Source organism: Rhinolophus sinicus, chromosome 14 (assembly GCF_057876585.1).
Source record: "Rhinolophus sinicus isolate RSI-liver-muscle chromosome 14, RSI-T2T, whole genome shotgun sequence".
Lineage (NCBI taxonomy): Eukaryota > Metazoa > Chordata > Mammalia > Chiroptera > Rhinolophidae > Rhinolophus > Rhinolophus sinicus.
In genome coordinates, this window is record NC_142514.1 from 86,999,463 (window position 1) to 87,022,573 (window position 23,111).

The following is a 23,111-nucleotide window of genomic DNA, read 5'->3' on the forward strand; positions in this document are numbered from 1 at the left end:
GGGGCACTTACAATAAAAGGTGGGGTGTTTATAACGCATTCGTCATTCAGCAACTTGAAAGGAGGGAGGGAGGGAAGGACGGAGGGAGGGAGAGAGAGAGAAGAAAGAAAAAAGAGGAAAGGAAGGAAGGAAGGGAGGGAGGGAGGGAGGGAGGGAGGGAGGGAGGGAGGGAGGGAGGGAGGGAGAGATAGAGAGAAAAAAGAAAGAGAGAGAGAAAGAAAGAAAGAAAGAAAGAAAGAAAGAAAGAAAGAAAGAAAGAAAGAGGAAAGAAAGAAAGAAAAGGGAAAGGAGGAGGAAGGAAGGGAAAGAGAGAGGAACGGAAGAGAGGAAAAATCAAGAAATGGTATGTTCACAGACAACAATACGGTGGTTATCAGAGCAGAAGGGCTTGGGGGGAGGGTGAAGAGGGTAAAGAGGGTCAAATAAGAAGAATAGACTTTTGGTGGGGAGCACACAATGCAATATACAGCTGATGTATTATAAAATTGTATACCTGAAACCTAAAGAAAAGGTTTTTGTTTCCAAAAGAAGAAATTGTGTGTTCAGTGAAATTGTGTATCATAAGTTCCTGTAGGTGCTGCACAGTGGGTTTGGAACTATGAGAACTGTGTTAGGGTAGAGTGAAGTGTGTATGGTACTGTCCTCAAGTGCATGATCTAAATAAAGAGGTAAGTTTGCAATACATAAAATTATTAAAATGTGATACAAGACAGCATAAGGTCAATTGCTAAGAAATCTTACATAAATATAAAAATAGAGTGGACCAAATTAGCTAGGTAGGTTTTTTTATCTAGATGAGGTGGAATTTGAGCCAGGCTTAAAAGATTAATATCAAGCTGAAAAAACAGTGTAAACAGGCTTGAGAAACTATAGTTAGATCAGTCTGACTAAAATGGGGGGAGTTATGTTAGGGAGCCAAGCAAAAAATTACATGTGGATAATGAAGAAAGACTATGGAAAAATGTATTTAAAATGCACTTGACATATCACAATATTGGGAACTCCAATGAGCTATTGAGCAAAAAATAAATCACAAAACAGTGTGAGCAGAGTAATGAGGTTTTAAAAGTACCAAATTCTGAGTCAAGGGACCTGGATTCCATTTCTAATTCAGCTTTACTGGTGGTGACTATGGGCTTGACCATTTGTAAGTCTCAGTTTCCCAGCAAAGATGATAATAAAACATATTCTGCATAGTTTTATAAGGATTAAATGGCATACTTAAGTGAATAAATACAAAAAGTTCTACATAAATGTATGTATATTAGGTTGGTACAAAAGTAATTGCAGTTTAAAAGGTTAACAATAATTGCAAAACCTGCAATTACTTTTGCACCAACCTAATAGAAGCCCTATATAAATTTAAAGCAGTATTTCTTTTGTTAGTGGAATTTACATAATATTTTATTATTTTTATTGAGATATAATTGACATCCAATATTGTGTAAATTGAAGCTGTACAATGTGTTGACTTGATACATTTATGTATTGCAATAAGATTATCAATTTAGCATCAGCTAACACCTCCATCGTTGTGGGGACAGAGCCCCAGAAAGTAGTTTACAGGCTCTCGGCCTCACGTGGAAGGGTGCTGGCTCGGGTGGTGAATGGCTGTCGGCTGTGGCTGATTGGCCGTCGGCTGTGGCCGGTTAACCGATTGGCCGCTGGTATAACTGCTGCGGCTACGAAGGATTGCCGAGGATTGCCGAGGAGCCGAGCAGAGCCGAGCAGAGCCGAAGAGAGCGGAAGAGGAGAGCCGAGAGAGAGGAACAGAGGAGAGAGTGGAGAAGAGTCGTTGGTCAGTCGGTTGGCAGAAAGGCGGACGGCAGGTCACGCGTCCGGTGGGCCCAGCCTCCAGTGAGACCGTGGTGGTATGGCTCCCCTACCTATGGCTCCGTGGGTGTTCCTTTTCGGCCTCACCATATCCTGCGTTCTTGTGTGGGGAGCGGGAGCAGAGACCCCGCAGGCCATCCCGCCTGAAAGATGGCGCGGCGAGAAGGCCTCCGCGCACGACAAATGGCGCAGCGAGCAGGGTCTCCCGCACGACAATCGTATTCTTAACTTCACAGCAGGGCTCTAAGTTTAGCCTGGCAGTAGTAACAAGAATGAATTTGTATGAGGAGAGACTGAAGTCAGATTTGTTAAGAAACAAAAACAGAAATCCAGATATTAGATGCTGGAAAAAAAGCAAAAGGAGAGAATTGGCGATAGCAGCCTAGCAAATGACGATATCACTTACTAAAAAAGTAACATCTGAGAGAAGAGCAACTAGATGCTGTTAGGGACCCAAGCTTTCCTGTCTTTTACCTTCACAGTCTTTAGTTGTTGCTTTTGTCTTCATGCTTGTGACTTCACAGGGACCAGATGGCTGCAGCGTCTCTAATGATTACATCCATGTTCTTGGCAAGCAGCGAGGGGCAGGGCACAGGGCAAAGAGGCACATGAGCCAAGCAGGTCTCTTTTTCCAGGGAAAGCCAAAGCTCCCCTGGAAGACCCCTCCTATAAACTTTCACTCATACTTTATCATCCAGAATTGCATCACTGGGCCACGTCTGACTGACAGAAAAGAATTATGGGTAAAGGTTGGGTTGAGCAATCATCAGTTTTCCCAGAGCTTATACTCAAGGGATCTTTGAGAATATTAAATCAAATATCTCAAGTGCCTATTCCACTGTCAACAGGACACTATAGTAGCTGCTCAATAAAGTCTGTTTCTAATATATTATACCAAATATATGAGTACCCACCAAGTACCAGGCAGTTTCTACATACTGGAAAGAAATCATTAAACAAAATATGACTTCTAAATCACTTTAGTTCTAGATCTTAAAGAAGCGTTTATTTGGAAACCAAGTGGAAATGTGCCATGTGTGACTAGAGAGTTGGGGAAGGAAGTCATGATTTTTAAAGTGAATGTTATAGAGTTTAGAGGTAAACCATGAGACAGCTATTATGGAAATAGAAAATCAGAACTCAGGATTCACCTTTAAGGAATAGGAAAGGACAAACAAAAAGGAAGGGCCAAAGTTGGGAGAAGGAAACTTTAACCATGCTATTATGGGTCAAGAAAAAAAGTAAGTTGCAGTAAGTTGCAGTGACTTATATTAAATTCTACAAAGACAGCAAGAACAATGAGGACAGAAGAAAGATGTAGCATGAACAACTTTACTGATGACTGCAATTTTAACAAATGCTGTGTGCATGAGTAAAACTTCAAGGAATTAAAGAAGGAATGATTATGAGAGGATAAATACAATGGGTTAAGAACATTCATTTAAGACTGTAAGACAACAGGCAGTTAAACCAAAATAAAATAAAATGATAGGTGGAAGAAACAGACTGTTACGAAGGCTTTATAAGAAAGGAAAACCCAAGTGTATTTGAGGGAAACGAGAAAGGAATCACTGTAACAAGAATGACTTAAATCACGATAAAGACAAACAATAAGCTTCAAAGTGAGATATCTCAAAATAAAAGCTGGACAAAACCTAGATACATGTGGGGAATAAAGACTCACCATGAACAGGACTCAATAGGACATCTTACCACAGAGGAAGAGCTAATTGGGAGAAGGAAGTTACAGTGGATCTCTCTGCTAAGATTAGGGTTGGCTTGTGAGAAAGGAAGGAGTAAAAGCAGGTTGGAGCAGCCTTCAGGTGAAAGCAATAAGGAATCAGGGTGATGAACAGAACTTCCAAGAGGGAGCAAGTGCTAGAGTGTAGCTGGATATAATGTCTGCCAATCGAGTCTTAAGTCTTCTTTGTCGCAGAATTTAAAACTAGAAGATACCCTGGGAATCGATTTTCCCCCTAACAATCAAAGAGTGATGTGGATAAAGTAATTTCAAGATGATTTGAGACTTGGGTTGCTATTGAAGATTTGGTTAAAGTCAAGTGTCTTTAGTCTAGAGTCTAGACTGATGGGGGAGAACCATTAAAGCTAGAGGTAACCAGAGTGTTCAAGTGGGAGAAGATGATGTAGTGAAGGAAGTGAAAAGACTGGGCAATGCAGAAGGGGATGTGAGTCAGGAGAGTGAGAGACACTGAGAAGTAGGTTCAATGGAGATGAAGAAAGGGAGACCAGCAGGCAAAGCTGTTGTATATTATGTGTAATTTTCGACTATGGCATCTGTACAGTGAAAATGGAATGCCAAAAATATTGAAACTGTGAGTCCATAACACTCACTTGATGAACTGGCAGAAGGAACGTAAATGTTAGTGAGAATGATGGTGTGTAAGGAAGAAGAATATGAATCAAGTGTGGTGGATAGTGACTAACAGCATGGGTTCTGAACTAGACCCAGGACTGACCCTCAGCTGCAGCACTTAACATCTGTTTGTCATTCGACAAGTTATTCAACCCTTGTAAACTTTTTTCTCCTTCACTATTGCATACAAACAATAATAGACATCTCTTAAAGTATTGTGACAAATAAATGAAGTAGAGCACGCACAGGGCTTATTGTAGCATCCACAGAGCAATTGCTCGGTACACGCTAGGAATGTCCTCGATGATACACAAGTCAGGTGTGGGGAGCCCTACAGAGTAGCAACTGATCTGGAAAATCAGTAAAGAGGCACATGAGGGACCTTGAAAGATAAGGAACGGAGGCAAATGGGCAGTATTAAGGAGGCATCTTTGAAAAAAGCTAGGACTCCATTGAAATCAAAAGAGGAAGAGACAAAGTCACTGTTAAGACATGAAGGCAAAGGAAAAAATGAAAATGAGGAATAGGCTTAAAATAAGCAAAATTACCCCGTATCAATCAGGAACTTCTTAAGTCATAATGAAAAAGAGTAGAGAGGAAAAAGGAAGGGTATAAGGCAGACGGAGGAATGCACAAAGAGAAGATGAGCATGAAAATTTTTGCTGACACTGACACTGGAAAAGATTAGAAGTTTCATCAAGACCTCTTAAATGTCTCCACGTTAAAAAGGAAGGGGGGTGAGAGGAGCATTTGTTTCTTGAAAACCCAAGGCCTGAGTGTTTGTAGTCTGTGATCCCAAGAGCCAAGAACATAAAGTCAAAAAGAAAATCACATAGGACATCATCACACATGTGCTCACTAAGACCAAATAAGTTTTCACAGCAGAAGTTTGTCTTTATAACTACAAAACCACTACATAGAGCATTTGATGTAGCTTTTTTTTCTATTCATGATCTTTCTATCATCATGCTCAAGTATTTATTATTCTGTTGCCATGCAGAATAAGGGAAAACATCTTACCACAGAATTCATAAAAATATGAAAAATTCATCTTGCCCATTCCTAATACTGACATCCACCCACCTTAGCTACAAATTCATCTATTTCTACTTCATTGGAGAGGTTGTCCACCACCCTTTTTCATACGGCTTCACTTTTTGATTTTACTGGGCTACAGACCTTTTATTTTTCTCTTCATTCATGGCCATCCCCAACAAAAGCTGCCACATGTTTTATGCTGCATAATAACGGTGTTTGTGAGATGATGCTGAAAGATTGGAAGTCCATATCATTTGCATATGAGGACCTAATACCATTTCAGTAAGTGAAAACCACAGCCTTCCAACATAAAACCAGCTATTAAAACATTGCCACAAGCAAAATATTGAGGCTTACACTGACTTTGCACAAGATGGAAGAGAACGAAAGGGCAGGTCACTAAAACACTGCGGCTTTCATCTTTTCCATGATCCTTTATATTCATAGATTTCTCCATATTCTCCTTTGCACATTTTATAAGAAAAGAACACTTTCAGGTTTATGGAAAATAGGGCATAAAGTGAGTTTTTTAAAAATGAGTTCTATAGAAGAAAGAACAGCAACTAAGACTTTTGTGATTAACTTGATAACTTCCAATAGGAAGTATTTAGTTTATCTGCACATAGAAAATGAATATTAAAATATTCATACCCCAAGGCTACCAGAAAAAGTAGATAACAGCTGTTGGTCTAAAATGTGGTTTCATTATGCAGAAATTGGAATAAGCTTGTAATTATGAATTGAAGCTAGAACAGTTAAAAAAATGTTGAGTAGGTTTTTTAACCCCAACATTTAAAATGTTTTCTGTTAAAATAAATAAAGTGTTCACACCATTTTCCTCAATCTGCTTTCAAGTGATATCAGAAATAGCAGATTTGTTTTTGTTCACTTCAAAGAGAAATATGCAATAGATCTTTCACGTAAATTTCTTAATGTATTTTTTTTCCTAAAGCAGGTTCGAATATTGGGTACTGAGTCCACATTCCAAACTAAAAAAGAAGCCCTACTTTGATATTTCTTTTAGACCTAAAGACATAGCTAATAAAAGGAAACAAGATTTTTAAAAATTATTTTGGTTAATGACACAGGTTACACTTTTTTACCTACATGTATTATTCCCTCTCTCCCATGATACTATTACAATGGATAAAATATTTTTAATGTAGTTACAATATCAGATTAGCAAAATGAGGTATTATAAATAAAATTATTTTATTTCAAATTTACTGAAATTAGGAATATAATTGTAATTGCATTCAAATGGGAAAGCATAAAATAATCTTTTTCCATTATTCAATTAATAATTCACTGAAAATTGTGACTTCAGTTTGAAACAATTTAAGAAAGGTAACCACTACACATACACACACATACCACACAGCAAATTATATAGAACAGAGTAACGCACAAAATGTATTTCCCCTTATCCCCTCTCTCACTGCTTCTCTATTATAGTCTGTTAAGAAGCTAGATAATTACTGAAAAAAATAAGATAAAATGTGATTGAATGATACGAATAGTGACTAACAGAAGCTTTTGCATTAATCTGACACATTTCATTAAGAATTACAAAGCATTTTAAAAACATTTTCTGAGATTAAGTAGTATTATCTCTTCTCCAAGATGAAAAAATTGAAACATGGAAATTCTATACTAGACCCAAGATGAGCAATAGTTATTACAAATAAATAAATAAATAAATAAATAAATAAATAAATAAATAAATAAATGATGAGAAACTTTGTGTCCAGTATTTGCTACTATATGAACTTCCAGATAAATTATGTGGCTCTTGGTTCAATGAGGCACATCCCCATGCTATTTTTGTTTCCTTTTAATAGGAACACCCTTTCTCCCTAATTGGAAGATGTGCCTACAAAACGAAAGTGGGAACTAGCTCCCTGACTCTCCTCCAGCTTCCACATCCTGGGTCAGATGAGAATCAGAACCAACAGTGGGCAGAAGACACACAGAAACTGCAGTTCTTCCTGGAGTTCTAACCAGCACACTCAAGTGCAAATGAAAGGGAGACCAGAAACAATTATCAGGATAATACCCTTTCAACATCAGAATCATTATTTTAGAATAATTTTAATAGTACAGCTGAGTTGGAAGAGACGCAAAAGAGAAGTTCATCTTTACTGCACTTCCTATTTCACACCTTTTAAAAACCGTATGGTGCAGAGCTTGCCCTGTTCCTAGACTGGAACCCTGGCAAGAGTGTCAGGAGACACAAAAAACTGCAGAACGGAAAACATCCCCCACTGCCCACTGGGCTCCAGTAATATAGCCAATAATTTGTTGTAGATAATAAACAGCCCAGTGAATCCCTTCCCTAAACAAATGCCAAACATGAAAACATGCTGACCTTAAGTATTAGAAGTAACCTATTATTTTATTATTCATATATCAGCTCATAACTTGCTCATAATAACTTTCCTGCTTTCCTTAACACGAAGCAGAAGAAACTCTGAAAAGTGTAACTACTTTAAAATCTGCTCTCATGTTCATTTTAATAAAATTATAACACAAAAATTAGAATCTAAAGTTTTCTTAGATCTAAAAACAATTATAACTAAATTACAAGCAACCATAAAACACAAAATGGATATATCCATTCTCAAAAAGCAGAGTAAATATACTGTAAAATAGATAACCTAAGTACATAATTTTTTACTCTTTAAATTACATAACTCCATTGATGTTTTAATTAGAAGTTTATGCGTAGTACAAATAACAATATAAATATTTTTAATTCCCAGATATACTGTGGTACTTTTTCCTAAGATAAAATGTCAACATAATGGTAGTAGAGAACATTAAAGTAATACGAGCAATTTTTGAAGTAGATTTCTTTCTCCTTCCAAAGGCCAGCATACGTATAATTATATGGCAAGAGTAGACTATCATTACTTCCACAGTTTTGTGTAATTTTTGTTGGAAAATAGCAATAAAAACACCTTGAGAAATAATAACAGCATTAAGCCCTTAGTGTGCCTAATAAGGTTTAACATTTTTTTAAAATACCGTACAAATATTAATTTTCTTAATTAAATTAAATATGAATATTAATTAATTCACATAAAAAAATAAGGTAGGTAAACACCATCATCGCCCTCTGATAAAGAAATAGGCAGTGTGGCCAAGGGTCTTTTATTCACTCCTATTGGTCAGGCTGGAATCATCCGCCTTCAATAGCATATTGTTTCTTAACTCCAGTAAGAAGCAGAAGAGAGAAGACATACTTCAGATCCCAGCTGTCTCCAAACCTTCGATACAGTGTATCTGAAATGTTCTGATGTGTGTTTACCCTTTGAATTTCACCCATCTGAATTAACTGCACACCTTTCTTTGAAGACAGCGCTCCAGCGCGCAGACATCTCGCACTCTTTAATTGAGCCCCTTTGGGGGAAAGTATCGTTTAAATATAACAATATATTCAGAACCCTAAAATAATTTGATCTATAATAAATTCTTAAGCAAGGGAGGAAGACCAGCCTGGGGACCCTGGGAGGGGAAGATTGCCAGGTACCAAGTCAGAGATTCACAAGGAAGTTGTAGAAGCTCCTTCCCTGGAGACTTTAAAAATAGAATAGACAGCCCTCTGCATACAGCGGTGTAGGAGGCCCATTATACTTTGTTATTAGAGAACTTCACTCCAGGTTTCCTTAGGCTTGATTAAAAAAAAAAAAAAAAAAAAAAGTAGGAGGAGGGGGCAGGGAAAGCCACCTGATGTGAGGAAAATTCAGTTTAAGAAATGCCTTTGACAGTGAACTCAGTCTGTTTCTTGTGAATGTGAATTCTTTGATTTGCACACTTGATTTTGAGGATAAAGTCATAAGTGGACTTAGATTCTAATATCTGCTTGATTGCACTGCTTTATATTTTTATCTACATTTTATATACTATTTTATTCACTCCCTATTGTGCTCTTTTTAGAAATTCCGCACATACCAGTTCAAGAAGAAATTAAAAGTTGTTTGGATATTTTACTTTTTGTCATCCTTTAACTCCATAATTCTCTGTATAAAATTTGAATATATGTGTATACAAACACCCATACCTATATATGTTTTAATAATAACTGCAGAAAAATGTAACAATATTTTAATATACATGTCTTTTCATTAATAAGGTATAGATTATATTAATCACAAATTCCTAGAACTTTCTTCTTTAGTCATGACCCAAGGCCCCATGAACAAATCCATTTGAAACAAAATTTCTTTCTCATTAAAAAACAAAATAAAGAAAAATTCTTCTGAATCCAGTATCTGCACTTACACAGAGTATCACAGTGACGTGCTGCTGTTTTACCTTTAGGATTGACAGACAGTGTGTATTTGAGATCTTCCAAAGACTACTGAGATTTCTTTTGCATTCTGTGTTTGGCTAACCTTATTATTTTTTTCCTTAATTGAATTAGATCTTCGGTCGCATTTAAATAAGCTTTCCTTGAAAGTAAGCTGGATGCTTTGGACAGATAATGTTAAACAGCCAAAAAATTGAAACCATTTGAGTTTATCAGAACTTCTGGAAAGTTCTATAAATGGTTCTAAAGGATATGGCAATTTCATTGCCTTCAGAAGTTTCTGTATATCATAGTTATTATTTTAATGCAATTGTAGCATCATAGAATAATCTTTTGAAGATATTTTAAAACTCAGGAATCCAATTTTAAGTTAATATTTCCTGTGGGATAATCAATGAAAATAACAACAAATATGTCTATGGCTACACAGATACCATCTAGACAAGCCTAAACCTGCATATATGTATATACTATGATAAGTATATTATAACATAATTTTAAACCTAGTGGTTCACAACATGTTTTTGCCCTAATTCATCTATATTTTTAAGAAATGTTAATTAAGAACATAGGACATATTAATTGTATACATGATTAAGATTTTAGTAACATTCTAAGCTTTCCAAAGGATCACATTGGGCTGAGATATTAGTTTTAGTTTTCCAACTAGATATTAGCATTAGTTTTATATTGCTGTAATAAATTTCTTAGAACAATGCATATTCATTGTCTTAGAGCTCTGGAGGTCAGAAGATTGACACAGTTTTCACTGGACTAAAAATCAAGATGTTAGTAGGGCTGTCATCCCTTTCTGAAGGTTCTGGGGAAGAATCTGTTTCTTTGCTTTTTTTTTCCAGTTTTTATAGACCACCACATTCCTTGGCAGTTGACACCTTCCTCCATCTTCAAAGCCAGCAATGACAAGTGGAGTCTTTCTTAGATCTCAAATTGCTTTACTCTAGCCTATCTTTTGCCTCCCTCATCCATTGTTAAGAACCTGTTATTCCATTGAGGCTAGCTAGATAATAAGGTATAATCTCCCTATTTTAAGGTCAGCTGATTATCAAACTTAATTTCAACCAGGATTTTAATTCTTCTTTGCAACACATTCACAGATTAGGATGTGACTTCTTTGGAAGGCAAACATCCTGTCTACCACAAGTCCCTCTGTGGGGAGCCATTCTATCAATTGCCCTGATAGGCATCAGCCTTCTGTGTCCGGGAACTGGCCGTTCCCACCACATTCCTCAGCAGCTTACAAGCTCAAGCTCCCCCCAGGTGCAGGCAGAGACAATTGCCTCAGGGGGAGGAAACAGGTAGCATAAACGGAGCCATTCTGTAAAGCTTAGAGTTACCTGTAACCATGGCTCCCCACATCCCTCCAAACCTAAACTACAGATTTACCCAAATTTCCCCTTTTCTAACAAACCACAGCTAGTTTAAATATCACTGGGAAATATATAGGAGACACAAGTAAGTTTGTGAACTTGTTGCTACGATGCTGCTAACCTTTTTTGATATCAGGGATTATTCATTATGAATTTGTACCAACTGGACAAACAGTTAATCTAGTTTACTATTTGGAAGTGCTGAAAAGGCTGCATGAAAAAATTAGACAACCTGAACTTTTCACCAACAATTCATGGCTCTTGTATCACGACAATACACCAGCTGACACGGCACTGTCTGTGAAGGAGTTTTTAGCCAGTAAACAAGTAACTGCATTGGAACACCCTCCCTACTCACCTGATCTGGCCCCCAATGACTTCTTTCTTTACCTGAAGATAAAGGAAATGTTGAAAGGAAGACATTTTGATGACATTCAGGACATATCAAGGGTTATACAATGACAGCTCTGATGACCATTCCAGAAAAAGAGTTCCAAAATTGCTTTGAAGGGTGGACTAGGCGCTGGTGTTCGTTCATAGCTTCCCAAGGGGAGTAATTTGAAGGGCACCATAGTGATATTCAGCAATGAGGTATGCAGTACTTTTTCTACGATGAGTTCGCAAACGTAATTGTCAGACCATGCATTCTCAAATTGGCTAAATAACTCCCAATTTTCCCACCAATTAAATGCTGGTTATTTTTGTTTCTATTTCATTGTATATATACTGGGGGTGCCAAAAACATGTATACACATGATTTGTATTCATCTTTTGTTATCATTATATGCTAAGTTTATCTTTTGTTATTGTTATATGCTAAATTTACAATTTTAATACAGTTTTTTCCTTTCTTAAAATGTGTATACATTTTTTTGGCACCCTCTGTATTGTGTGTGTGTGTGTGGGGGGTGTATGTGTGTGTGATATATATATATTTTTTTTTTTCCCCAAAATCCTTTATAAAAATGTATAGACATTTTTGTTTGAGTTAGATCCTGTTTCAGTTAGATTTTGCTTGAGTTAGATCCTGCATCTTAATGAATGATAGAGAACTTAGATCAATATTATCTTTATACCTGGGAAAGAGGGGCCCCTGACCTGGGCCCTGGGCTTTTGAAAATCTTCTCCAGCCATGACCTTCCTGTGGGCAATACGCCTATATGGCAAAATGGGCCCTCGCTACTCAGTGTCCTCAACCACCTTCGAGACCACGTTCAGGGTACCTGGTACCCTGGAAGTCCCTCCTCATGTGGCCCAGAGCTCACATTTTGGATCCATTGACCTCATTTAAACCAAGGTGATTGTATCATTAATATGTACACCCCTAGGCTTAACCGATGCCAAAAGACTGGTTGTGTTCGAGGTGTAAATTGTGTTCAGAATTCAGGCTGGCATCTCCACACAAACGCCTGTAGGGCTTTATAATGCACAACAAGAGGACAGGACAGAGGAGGGGACAGCGGTTACAGGCCACAGGCTCTTGGCCAGCCCTTGTGGGCATTACTTGTAGCACAAGCTTCGAGGGGTTCTAGAATTCAAACTCAAATTTTGCCTGCCAGTTGTTTTAACTTATATTTGTCAAGGTAAGAGGGTGGGACATATTTATTTGAGAGTCTGTTAGTTTGATTTATGACTTTTAAATATTTACAAATAGGGTGTGTAGACTTCCATTTGTGTACTCTTGCCTGAGGCCTTGAAAATATTAGCAGCCAGTCTGTCTTAGATATCTTGTTCTGACATTTTAATTCAAATTAAATTTGCACATCAATAAAACAATTTGTACATATCAGAAAAAAACAGTTTTGAGACATATACTACAATGTATCTAATTTCCCTCATTTTAATTCAAATTATTCTCTGAGATTATCAAAATTTGCTAATTTCAGTGTTTAAGGGCCTGGATAATTCTAGCTTCATTTTCTTATTACTACAAGAAGAAGCTATTATTATTCATGTATATTTCTGTGCAAATAAGGGATACGAGTAAGTCTATTTTAGTGGAAAGCCAGGAGAAACCATGAAAATTCTGTGGCTGTGGAGGAACTGAGCATAAAAGTTCTTCATAGAGAAGCTAAGAGCAGAAGAGATAAATGAGGCCACTCTAGGTAATGATAATAAATTTTCATCATTGTTTCACCAGTAGAATTATGAAATAAAATCTGGAGAATCCAGGAAACTTTAAATTGGCATCCATATCCAGCAATCCCTCTCCTGGGTACCTACCCGAAAAATCTGAAACCATTTATCCGTAAAGATATATGTGCTCCAATGTTCACTGCAGCTTTATTTACAGTGGCCAAGACATGGAAACAAAGTGTCCTTCGATAGATGATTGGGTGAAGAAGTTGTGGCATATATACACAATGAAATGCTGTTCTGCCGTGAGATGAAATAGTACCATTTGCAACGACATGGATGGATCTTGAGATTATCATGCTAAGCAAAATAAGTCAGACACAATAAGTTGAAAACTATATGGTTTCACTGATATGTGGTATATAAAAGTGAAAACAACAAAGAACAAGACAAATAAATGAAGAAACAAAAACTCATAGACACAGACAATAGTTCAGTGGTTATCGGAGGATAAGGGAATAGGGGGTTGGTTGATAAGGGTGAAGGGGATCAAACATATGGTGATGGAAAGAGAACTGACTCTGGGTGGTGAACACACAATGTGATATATAGATGATGTAATACAGAATTGTATACCTGAAATCTATGTAACTTTACTAACAATTGTCACTCCAATAAACTTTAATTAAAAAAAGGAATAAAACTAATTTGGCAAAAAGTATTTTCAGAAAAGCAAATTCAAAGTCATGTTACAAAATATTAATCTGAAAAGTCATAGAGGCTTTCTAGGACATAATAACTAAGAGCAAATCTATCTAAACCTCATCCTGTGGACTAACAATATCCCTGATAAATGTGCATTAACCTCAAATTGAAAGTCAATATTGTTTTTAATATACTGCCTCAGTATAACTACATTTTTTAGCTATCTGCATTTTTGGAAAACACAATAATTTCAAGTTGTTTTCTTATATTCAAACTCTCTTTGGTTAGGAACTCTGAAAGAACAAACATCTCTAATTTCTTATCGATTATGACTTCTACTTCTTATGGATAACAATTATATAAATTTGACAAGGTTCATTCCATTTAGCTTGAGCCATTAAAAAATCAATTAATCTTTGTTTTGTAGAACTATGCCTGTATACACTATTGGATTGTTCTCTCTTGTAGTATCATTTATGTCTTCTACCAAAGAATGTTGGGAATATAATTACCTTCAAAAATTACTAAATCTTAGGAAGTATTTTACAAAATGTCATTCTTTACTTAATAAAGGGCTGGCCCAATATTTCATGAGTTTCCATTCATCTGACAGAGCTGTGGTGTTTGTAATTGTGAATATAAAGCCATCAGTCTTCTAGAACCATCTTTAGCTGAGCGAGCCCCAAAGCATGGTCCATTCTGCTCAGATCTGATCAGCATCTTTATAGCTTATCAGCCTTGGGGTTCAATTTTGTTTTGGATGCTTTTATAAATGAGCACAATCACTGGTGAATCTGTTCTTCCAGATTGCAAAGAGAAAAATCGAGAGAGGAACTTTAGTAGATTACTGTGTCATTGAGAATAAAGTACAAGCACAAATACACCTAAAGTAGTCTCACGGATGATTTTGTCGGGTGTACATTTTCAGTTTTATTTAAGTAAAATTAGATGATTGCCTTAGTTAATATTGTTTTTAAAGTTATCCTCTAACCCTAGGCTAAGGGTATGATCAATGTGTTAGCTAATAAAATCAATTTGTTCCAAAGTATTTTTGTTTTCTTAAAAGGAAGGAAAGAAAATAGAAAAGAAGAGTAGCAATAGATTAAAAAGTTTTTCTGGGCAAGTTTATGATGTATTTTTTTACTTTTTAGTAGCTAGATTCAACAGTATGGTTGTTCTCAGGATCCAAGACAGCTGCAGAAATAGCAGAAACCAAGAGGAAATGTTAATCATTTTCATCTCTTTGGTACTCATAAAATATCTCCAGAAAAGAGTCTATAATACTCACATTCCTGAGTGGCTTTTTAAGTCAGTAGAGCAATATAATGTTCAGAGAAAAGTTTTATTTCTTACATATATTTAGGAAAATCTTTTGCTATATTCAATTAGATCAAATGAAATATAGTATCATTTAATATTTTAGTAGGAGAAATAAAATTTCAAAGGTCAGGATATCAAATATGCAAGAATATGTTTTTAACTTGTCAGAAGGCTATGAGCTTGTCAAAGAAATTCAAGTGCCTGGCCAAGAATAATTTTTCTGTTATGCTAGAAATTCAGAGGAGCACGGCAATGTCAAAATACCATTCCATTCCTGGGAACCTACCTTTCAGTCATTATAAACGATTACTATATCCTAGCTCTTTGTCTCTACACTGAAGGAGCAAAGATTGACATGAATGAGCCTCAAAGAACTTGTAGTTTTCACTCTTCCTATCTAATCATTCTGTGCGGAGCATTGTATCCTATAACATCTTTCTTAAAAACTTTTACAACACTGTTAAGGACTGAATGTTTTTGTCCTCCAAACTTTATATGCTGAAACCCAGCCCTCCAATGTGATGGTGTTAGGAGGTGGGAGGCAATTAAGATTATATGAGTTCATGAGACTGGAGCACCCATGAATAGGACTTATAAGAGTCACAAGAGAGCTTGCTTTCTCTCTCTGCACTCTACCATGTGAGGATACAAATCTGCTGCAGACTGGAAGAGGATTCTCACCAGAACCCAACCATGCTGGCACCCTGATCTTGAATTTACAGCCTCAAGAATTGTGAGAAGAAAATATCTGTTGTTTATAAATCACCTCATTTATGGTATTTTTGTGATAGCAGCCCAAAAGGATAACAAAAACAGAACTGAAAAGTGAGACACATTCGTGAGACTACTTTAGGTGCATTTGTGCTCATCATTTATTCTCAATGACACAATAATCTACTAAAGTTCCTCTCTCGATTTTCAGTCCTCAGCACAGCATCTTTTAGAATTGACCACATATCTAACCATTTTGGTTATCTTTGCATTGACAATCACTTTGGTCTTCTTATAGTGAAGCCAAAAATACAAGATCAACCATCAACATTTATGGTTGCCTGGGACTACAACTCATCATCTTTTTTATATCAAACAGATATCACAAGAGAACTTGTTAGAACTTTTGAATGAGTTAAGGCAATTTTTAAATTTTTTTTCTAAAAAAAACAATACTACTGCTGTTTCTTTAGAACCATAATGTAGAGTAGTCCCGACCTTATCTGCAAGGAATATATTCCAACATTCCCAGTGGATGCCTGAAATCGTGGATAGTCCTGAACCTTATGTATGCTGTTTTTTTTTTCCTATCCATACATAAATATGATAAAGTTTAATTTATAAATTAGGCACTGTAACTGATTAACAACAATAACTAATAATAAAATAGAATAAGTATAGCAATATACTGTAACAAAAGTTATGTATATGCCATCTCGCTCTCAAAATATTTTGTACTGCGCTTATCTTTCTTCTTGTGATGATGTGAGGTGATAAAATGCCTGCATGACTAGATGAAGTAAGGTGAATGAGAAATCATAGGTAAAATAAAGACTATTGAACACAAGCACTGAGATACGACTTTTTGATATCCCAAAAGGCTACTAAGTAACAAACGGGGAGGGAGCGTACACAGCATGGAGACACTGGATAAAGGGTGATTCATGTCTCAGGCGGGGATGGAGTGGGACAGTGTGAGATTTTATCATGCTACTCACAACAGCACACAATTTAAAACTTATGAATTATTTATTTCTGGAATTTTCCATTTAATATTTTTGGACTGCAATTGGCTATGGACAACTAAAATTCTGGAAACCATGGATAAGGGAGGACTACTGTACTATACTCCCAAAATTAATCCTGGGGTTCTTTTCTCCTCCTTTGCTTATTTCAATGTCATGAAACTAAGTATGATTAAATGTAATTAATATGAAAAACATTGAGTTCGGAAGTGGCTGCCATCTTGGCCAGGCTACACTGTACTCAGAAGTTTGTGGAAAATTGACTTTTAGTAAAACTAGACATATCTTAGGATAACCAGGAGGAGAAAAGGTAAAGAAAGGGGAAAATATAGGACATCTAAGAGAATCAGATTTATGCATAAGTCTGATGGAGTTAAGGTCCTCATTGCCAAAATTTGATTGGATTACATAAAGACATACACTTGAAAAAAAAAGTACTCAGGAAACAGGAATAGTTCAGCTCTGACCATGAGCAGTGCTGGAGAAACAATGATGATGCCATGTTTGAAATTTAAAATAGATTTATCGAGAAAAATCAGACATTAGTACATAGAAAATTCTGTGGAAACTGGAAATGGAACTATTAATATAAATGTTGCTAAGAATTTTTTAATGGAGTTGGTACTAGACTTTGATGTTTTGCCTTTTGGGAAGGTCTAATGTCAAAAAATTTTTTCTCCCATAAATGAAGACCTAAGTAGAAGAAATATAAGTAGCTCTCATGCACTGTGCTTGTCAGATTTGGAAAATAGGTACAACTTCAGCCAACAAGGTGACATTACTTGAGGTACAAGGTGTGGCAAGGCTGTTTTTAGATTTTTGGGGTTTTTTAATTTAAAAAAATGAAACAAACATTTATTTAGTAATACTATGGACCAGGAACTGTCTGTTAATCTCATTTTATAGAACTACTTTGCAAGATAAATATATATTTTTAATTTTATTTTAATGTGCTAATAAGAATACTTAACATGAGATATGACCTCTTACAAAATTTTAAGTATACAGCATAGTATTGTTAACTATAGTTGCAGTATTGTACAGCAGATCTCAAAAACATTTATCTTGCTTGACTGAAACGTTATTCTGATTGAATAGCAAATCCCCATTTCCCCCTCTGCCTCAACCCTTGGAAACCACAATTCTACTCTTTGATTCTATGTATTTGACTATTTAAGATACCTCATTTAAGTGGAATTATGCAGTTTTTATCCTTCTGTGACTGGTTTATTTCATCTAGCAAAACGGCCTCAAGATTCATCCATGTTATCAGATATGCATTACAGAATTTCCTCCATTTCTAAGGCTGGAGAGGCCGAAAAGAAGCATCATACTACTTATGAAAGAATAAGGAGAAAGAAAGAGACAACAAATGACACAATTAACCTTTCATTCAAAATAGGTCTACAAACCAAAACATCAAAACACATGATGGAGAATTTTAATACAAAGGAAGTCAATGATTTAATCAATATAATCAAAATATTACTCACAGCAAAAAAATAATATTCATAGTATAACAAAGATTTCAATATATTTAGGACATTTAAAGAGATGAATGAAGGATTAATATCCACTTAAGAGAAAAATGATAGAATTTTTTTAAAATATAGGAAGAAACAGATGTTTTGAAAATGAAAAATAAAGACATTTCAGACAGGAAATTTTCAAATTGGAGAATTCAAATGGCAAAGTATATTATAGACTGGATACAATGAAGAAAAAGGATTTATAAGTTGAGCAATGGTACTGAATGATTTTCCTGGAGTATGGCACAAAGAGATAGAAATAGTAAATTTTGAAGAAATAGTAGGTGATAATTTTCCAGGATAAAAGAAAGATATTAGTCCTTGGTTCTGAAGTACAGAGTGTCAAGGAAGATAAACAAAAATAAACCTACTCCTAGATATATTGTAGTGAAACTATGGAAAAATAAGAGAAAAAGCAAAATCTTAAATGCTATGAAAGAAAAAAATAAACTACAAAGAAATGTCAATTTGATTTCTTGTCAGCATTATAACAGATGCCAGAAAAACAATAGAATAGCATCTTTAAATGCTGATAAAAGTCAGCATAGGTTTTATATATAAATCTTATTCAAGAATGAGCCCCAAATAAGTCATTTTAGACATATAAAAAGAGAGCTACCAACCACAATCTTCATTACTAATATATACTCCAGAGGAAGAAATGGATGTAAGAAATAAAGTTGGGCACAAATCTTGATACAATCAGCTAGTAAGTATGATTAGTAATATACTCTAATACAAAATCATGGTATTTGCTTATACTTTTTAATATTAGGAAAAGCTCTAAATAGCAGTACAAAATGGGGAGAGGTTGTTTAATGGATAAACAAAAGAAGCTAAGGTTCTGTTTTGTGTTTCAGAGGTGATAAGAACTATTAAATAATTTTTGAATTTGTTAAAAGATTTTATAATTAAGTATATGTGTTAGAATTAAGGATCAGCAATAAACATAAACAATAAACAAAATAAAAATAAAAATCAATACAGATGCTGCCAATAGCTTTAAACTGTTATAAGATGAGGAAAAAAGGAACTGTAGAAAACTTTATCACATCAATATAAGTCAGAAAAAGGAGGGGGGAAAGGCAAAGAAAATATGAAGTGCTAGAAATCCAAATACATCAGTAATCAGGATTAATGTGAACAAAGGAAAGCCATCTAATAACAGATGACCAGATTGTCTAAATGATTAAAACCCTACTCTAAACTAAAAATGAAGGAATAGAAAAGGACTCACCAGAGAACACATAATTAATTCTAATTAACTAAAGCTACTTATTAATTCTAATATCTTGTGTAACTATATTATAAAATCACTTAAATGTAACTTAAGGTTAAGAAAACATTAATGCAAAATAAGTAATACTACATAGTTTATGCATTTAACAACATAACTTTGAAAAGTGTAAAGCAGAAACTGACAGACTTATAAGAGAAAAAAATCACAATAACAATATTATAGTGGAATATTTTAATACATTCCTCTCAGGAGCAGAGAAAAAATATTAATATAAAGGATTTATGAATAAAATTATGAATATTGATAAATTAATGTCTGTGATAAAAATATGTATATATAATTTATGTTTAAGTAAATTCTGAACTAACCATGAAAAATATGCATTATTATCAAGCCCACACAGAGCATTTACAAAACATGTGACCCATACAGTAGGTCATAAATTAAGACTTTTTTTAAATCATAAAGATCATATTCTCAGACAAAGAAACATAAAATAGAATTCAGCAATGAAAAAACAAAGTTCCCCATATATTGGAAATTTAAAATGATGTTTAAATAACTCATTGAAAAAGAAAATAGTGGAAATTATAAAACATTTCAAACTTAAAATAAATAAAACCAAATAATGAAAATGGTAATTGAAAACTGCAGAATGCAGCTAAAGTAATACCTAGTAGTAAATACATAACTTCAAAAAAGCTATTTAAGAAAAAAATAAATAAAAAGAAAGACTGAAGGGAAAGAGTAATTAAAATTTCAATTTAAATATTAAAAACATCCAGCAAATAAGGTGATAGTTTCCCTAACAAAAAAGGTGGCAGTTGCCACGCCAACCAAGAAAGCAGTTGTCACCCCTGGCAAAAGGCAACAGTGACACCAGCCAAAGCGGTGGCACACCTGGCAAGATGGGAGCCACAGCCAGCAAACATTGATAGCAACCACCGCACCCCAGTCGAGGGAGCAGAGAATGGGCAAGAATGGCAGAAGGAAGGTAGTGGCTAGGGAGGTGATGACAGTGAGGAGGAGGATGGAGATGAAGATGAGGAAGAATTTGAGCCAGCGTTGATGAAAGCAGACGCTGCTGCTGCTCCTGCTTACGGTGAAGATGATGAGGAGGAAGATGACCAGGAGGAAGATGATGAGAAGGATCAGGACGATGAAGAAGATGACGCTGAAGAAGAATCTATGGAGATGACAGCAGCCAAAGGCGAGAAGGCTCCTGCAAAAGCTAAGCTGTTCCTGTGAAGTTCAAGAGCACCACTGAGGACAAAGATAAAGAGGATGATGACGAAGACGATGAGGAAGATGAGGAAGATGATGATGAGGAAGATGAAGAGGAGGAAGAGCCTGTCAAAGAAGCACCTCGGAAATGAAAGAAGGAAATGGCCAAAAAGAAAGCAGCTCCTGAAGCCAAGAAACAGAAAGTAGAAGCCACAGAACGAACGACATCTCTCCATCTCTTTGTTGGAAACCTGAACTTCAACAAATCTGCTCCTGAATTAAAAACTGGTATCAGTGACACTTTTGCTAAAAATGACCTTGCTGTTGTGGGTGTCAGAATTGGTCCGTCTAAGAAGTTTGGCTCTGTGGGTTTTGAATTTGCTGAAGACCCACCGAAAGCCTTGGAATTCACTGGTTTAAAAATCTTTGGCAATGAAATTAAACTAGAAAAACCAAAGGGAAACGACAATAAAAATGATCGAGATGCAAGAACACTTTTGGCTAAAATTCTACTTGATAACGTTACTCAAGGGAATTAAAAGAAGTGCCTTTTGAAGATGCTATGGAGATCCGATAAATCAGCAAGAATGGAAAGACTAAAAGGATTGCTTATATTGAATTTAAGGCAAACTGATGCAGAAAAAAACGTTGAAAGAAAAGCAGAGAGCAGAGATAGATTGGCAGACCATTTTCCTGTACTATACCGGAGAGAAAGGTCAAAGTCAAGGTTATAGATGTGGAAAGAATAGCACGTGGAGTGGTGAATCAAAAACTGTGGTTTCAAGCAACCCCTCCTGCAGTGCGGAAGACACTCTTCAGTAAGTATTTGAGATGGCACCTTTGATCAAAGTGCCCCAGAACCAAACTGGCAAATCTAAAGGGTATGCATTTATAGAACTTGTTTCATTTGAAGATGCTAAAGCTTTAAATTCACATAATAAAAGAGAAATTGAGGGCAGAGCAATCAGGCTACAGCTGCAAGACCTAGAGGATCACCTAATGCAAGAAGTCAGCCCTCCAGAACTGTTTGTCAGAGGTCTGTCTGAAGAGACTACAGAAGTGACCTTACAGGAGTCATTTGATGGCTGGCTCTGTCCTGGCAAGGATAGTCACCTACTGGGTGACTGGACCTTCCAAAGGGTTTGGTTTTGTAGAGTTCAGCAGTGGGGGAAGATGCCACAGCCACCACGGAGGCCATGGAAAATGGTGAAATGGACGGAAACAGTTACTTCGGACTGGGCCAAGCTTAAGGGTGAAGGTGGTTTTAGGGTTCGTGGTGGAGGCAGAGGTGAATTTGGAGCCAAGGTAGTGGCAGGGAAGACTGAGGTGGCTTTGGTGGCAGAGGCCAGGGAGGCTTTGGAAGGACAAGGAGACTTCCGAGGAGGCAGAGGAAGAGGAGGAGACCACAAACCACAAGGAAAGAAGATGAAATTTGAATAGTTTCTTCTATCCCTGTCTTTCCCTCTTCCATTTGAAAGAAAAGACTCTGAGGTTTTTACTCTGTTACCTGATCAATGACAGAACCTTTGTAATGATGAGCAGGGAAAAAAAAGAAGGAGGAGGGACACATGCTAGAGTGGGGCTGATGAATTTATTTAGCAATATCTAATGAATTTATTTAGCAATATGCAATAGCAAAAGACAAAGGCAATTAATAGAATGTGCTAATGACAGAAAATAAAGGTGGTTAAGACTAAACTATATACATTGATAACAATGTCACTTCAAAGGAGTACATATACATATAAGTTTAAGAGATCCCAATATATGTTTACTATTGATCAAAAATCACTTGGCTAAATACACAAATAACAGGAGCCGGCCTGGTGGCTCAGGCGGTTAGAGCTCCATGCTCCTAACTCCGAAGGCTGCCAGTTCGATTCCCACATGGGCCAGTGGGCTCTCGACCACAAGGTTGCTAGTTAATTCCTCGAGTCCCATAATGGATTGTGGGCATTGCCCCTTGCCACTAAGATTGAACACAGCACTTTGAGCTGAGCTGCAGCTGAGCTCCTGAATGGCTCAGTTGGTTGGAGCGCGTCCTCTCAGCCACAAGGTTGCCAGTTCGACTCCCGCAAGGGATGGTGGCCTGCGCCCCCTGCAGCTAACAACAGCAACTGTACCTAGTTGCACCCTCCACAACTAAGATTGAAAGGACAACAACTTGACTTTGAAAAAAGTCCTGGAAGTACACACCGTTCCCCAATAAAGTCCTGTTCCCCTTCCCCAATAAAATATTTTTTTAAAAAAGTACACAAATAACATCAGTAAGAAGTATCCAAAAGCAGTAATAAGCTCTATAGGATAGTAACTATTACAGTAGATGTCAAAAGCTC

At 36.2% G+C, this 23,111-nt stretch overlaps 1 pseudogene; it reads left to right on the top strand.

The window, feature by feature from the left end:
* The first annotated feature begins 12,113 nt into the window (after positions 1 to 12,113).
* Positions 12,114 to 22,215, top strand: LOC109454607 (nucleolin pseudogene; annotated as a pseudogene).
* The last annotated feature ends 896 nt before the right edge of the window (positions 22,216 to 23,111 follow it).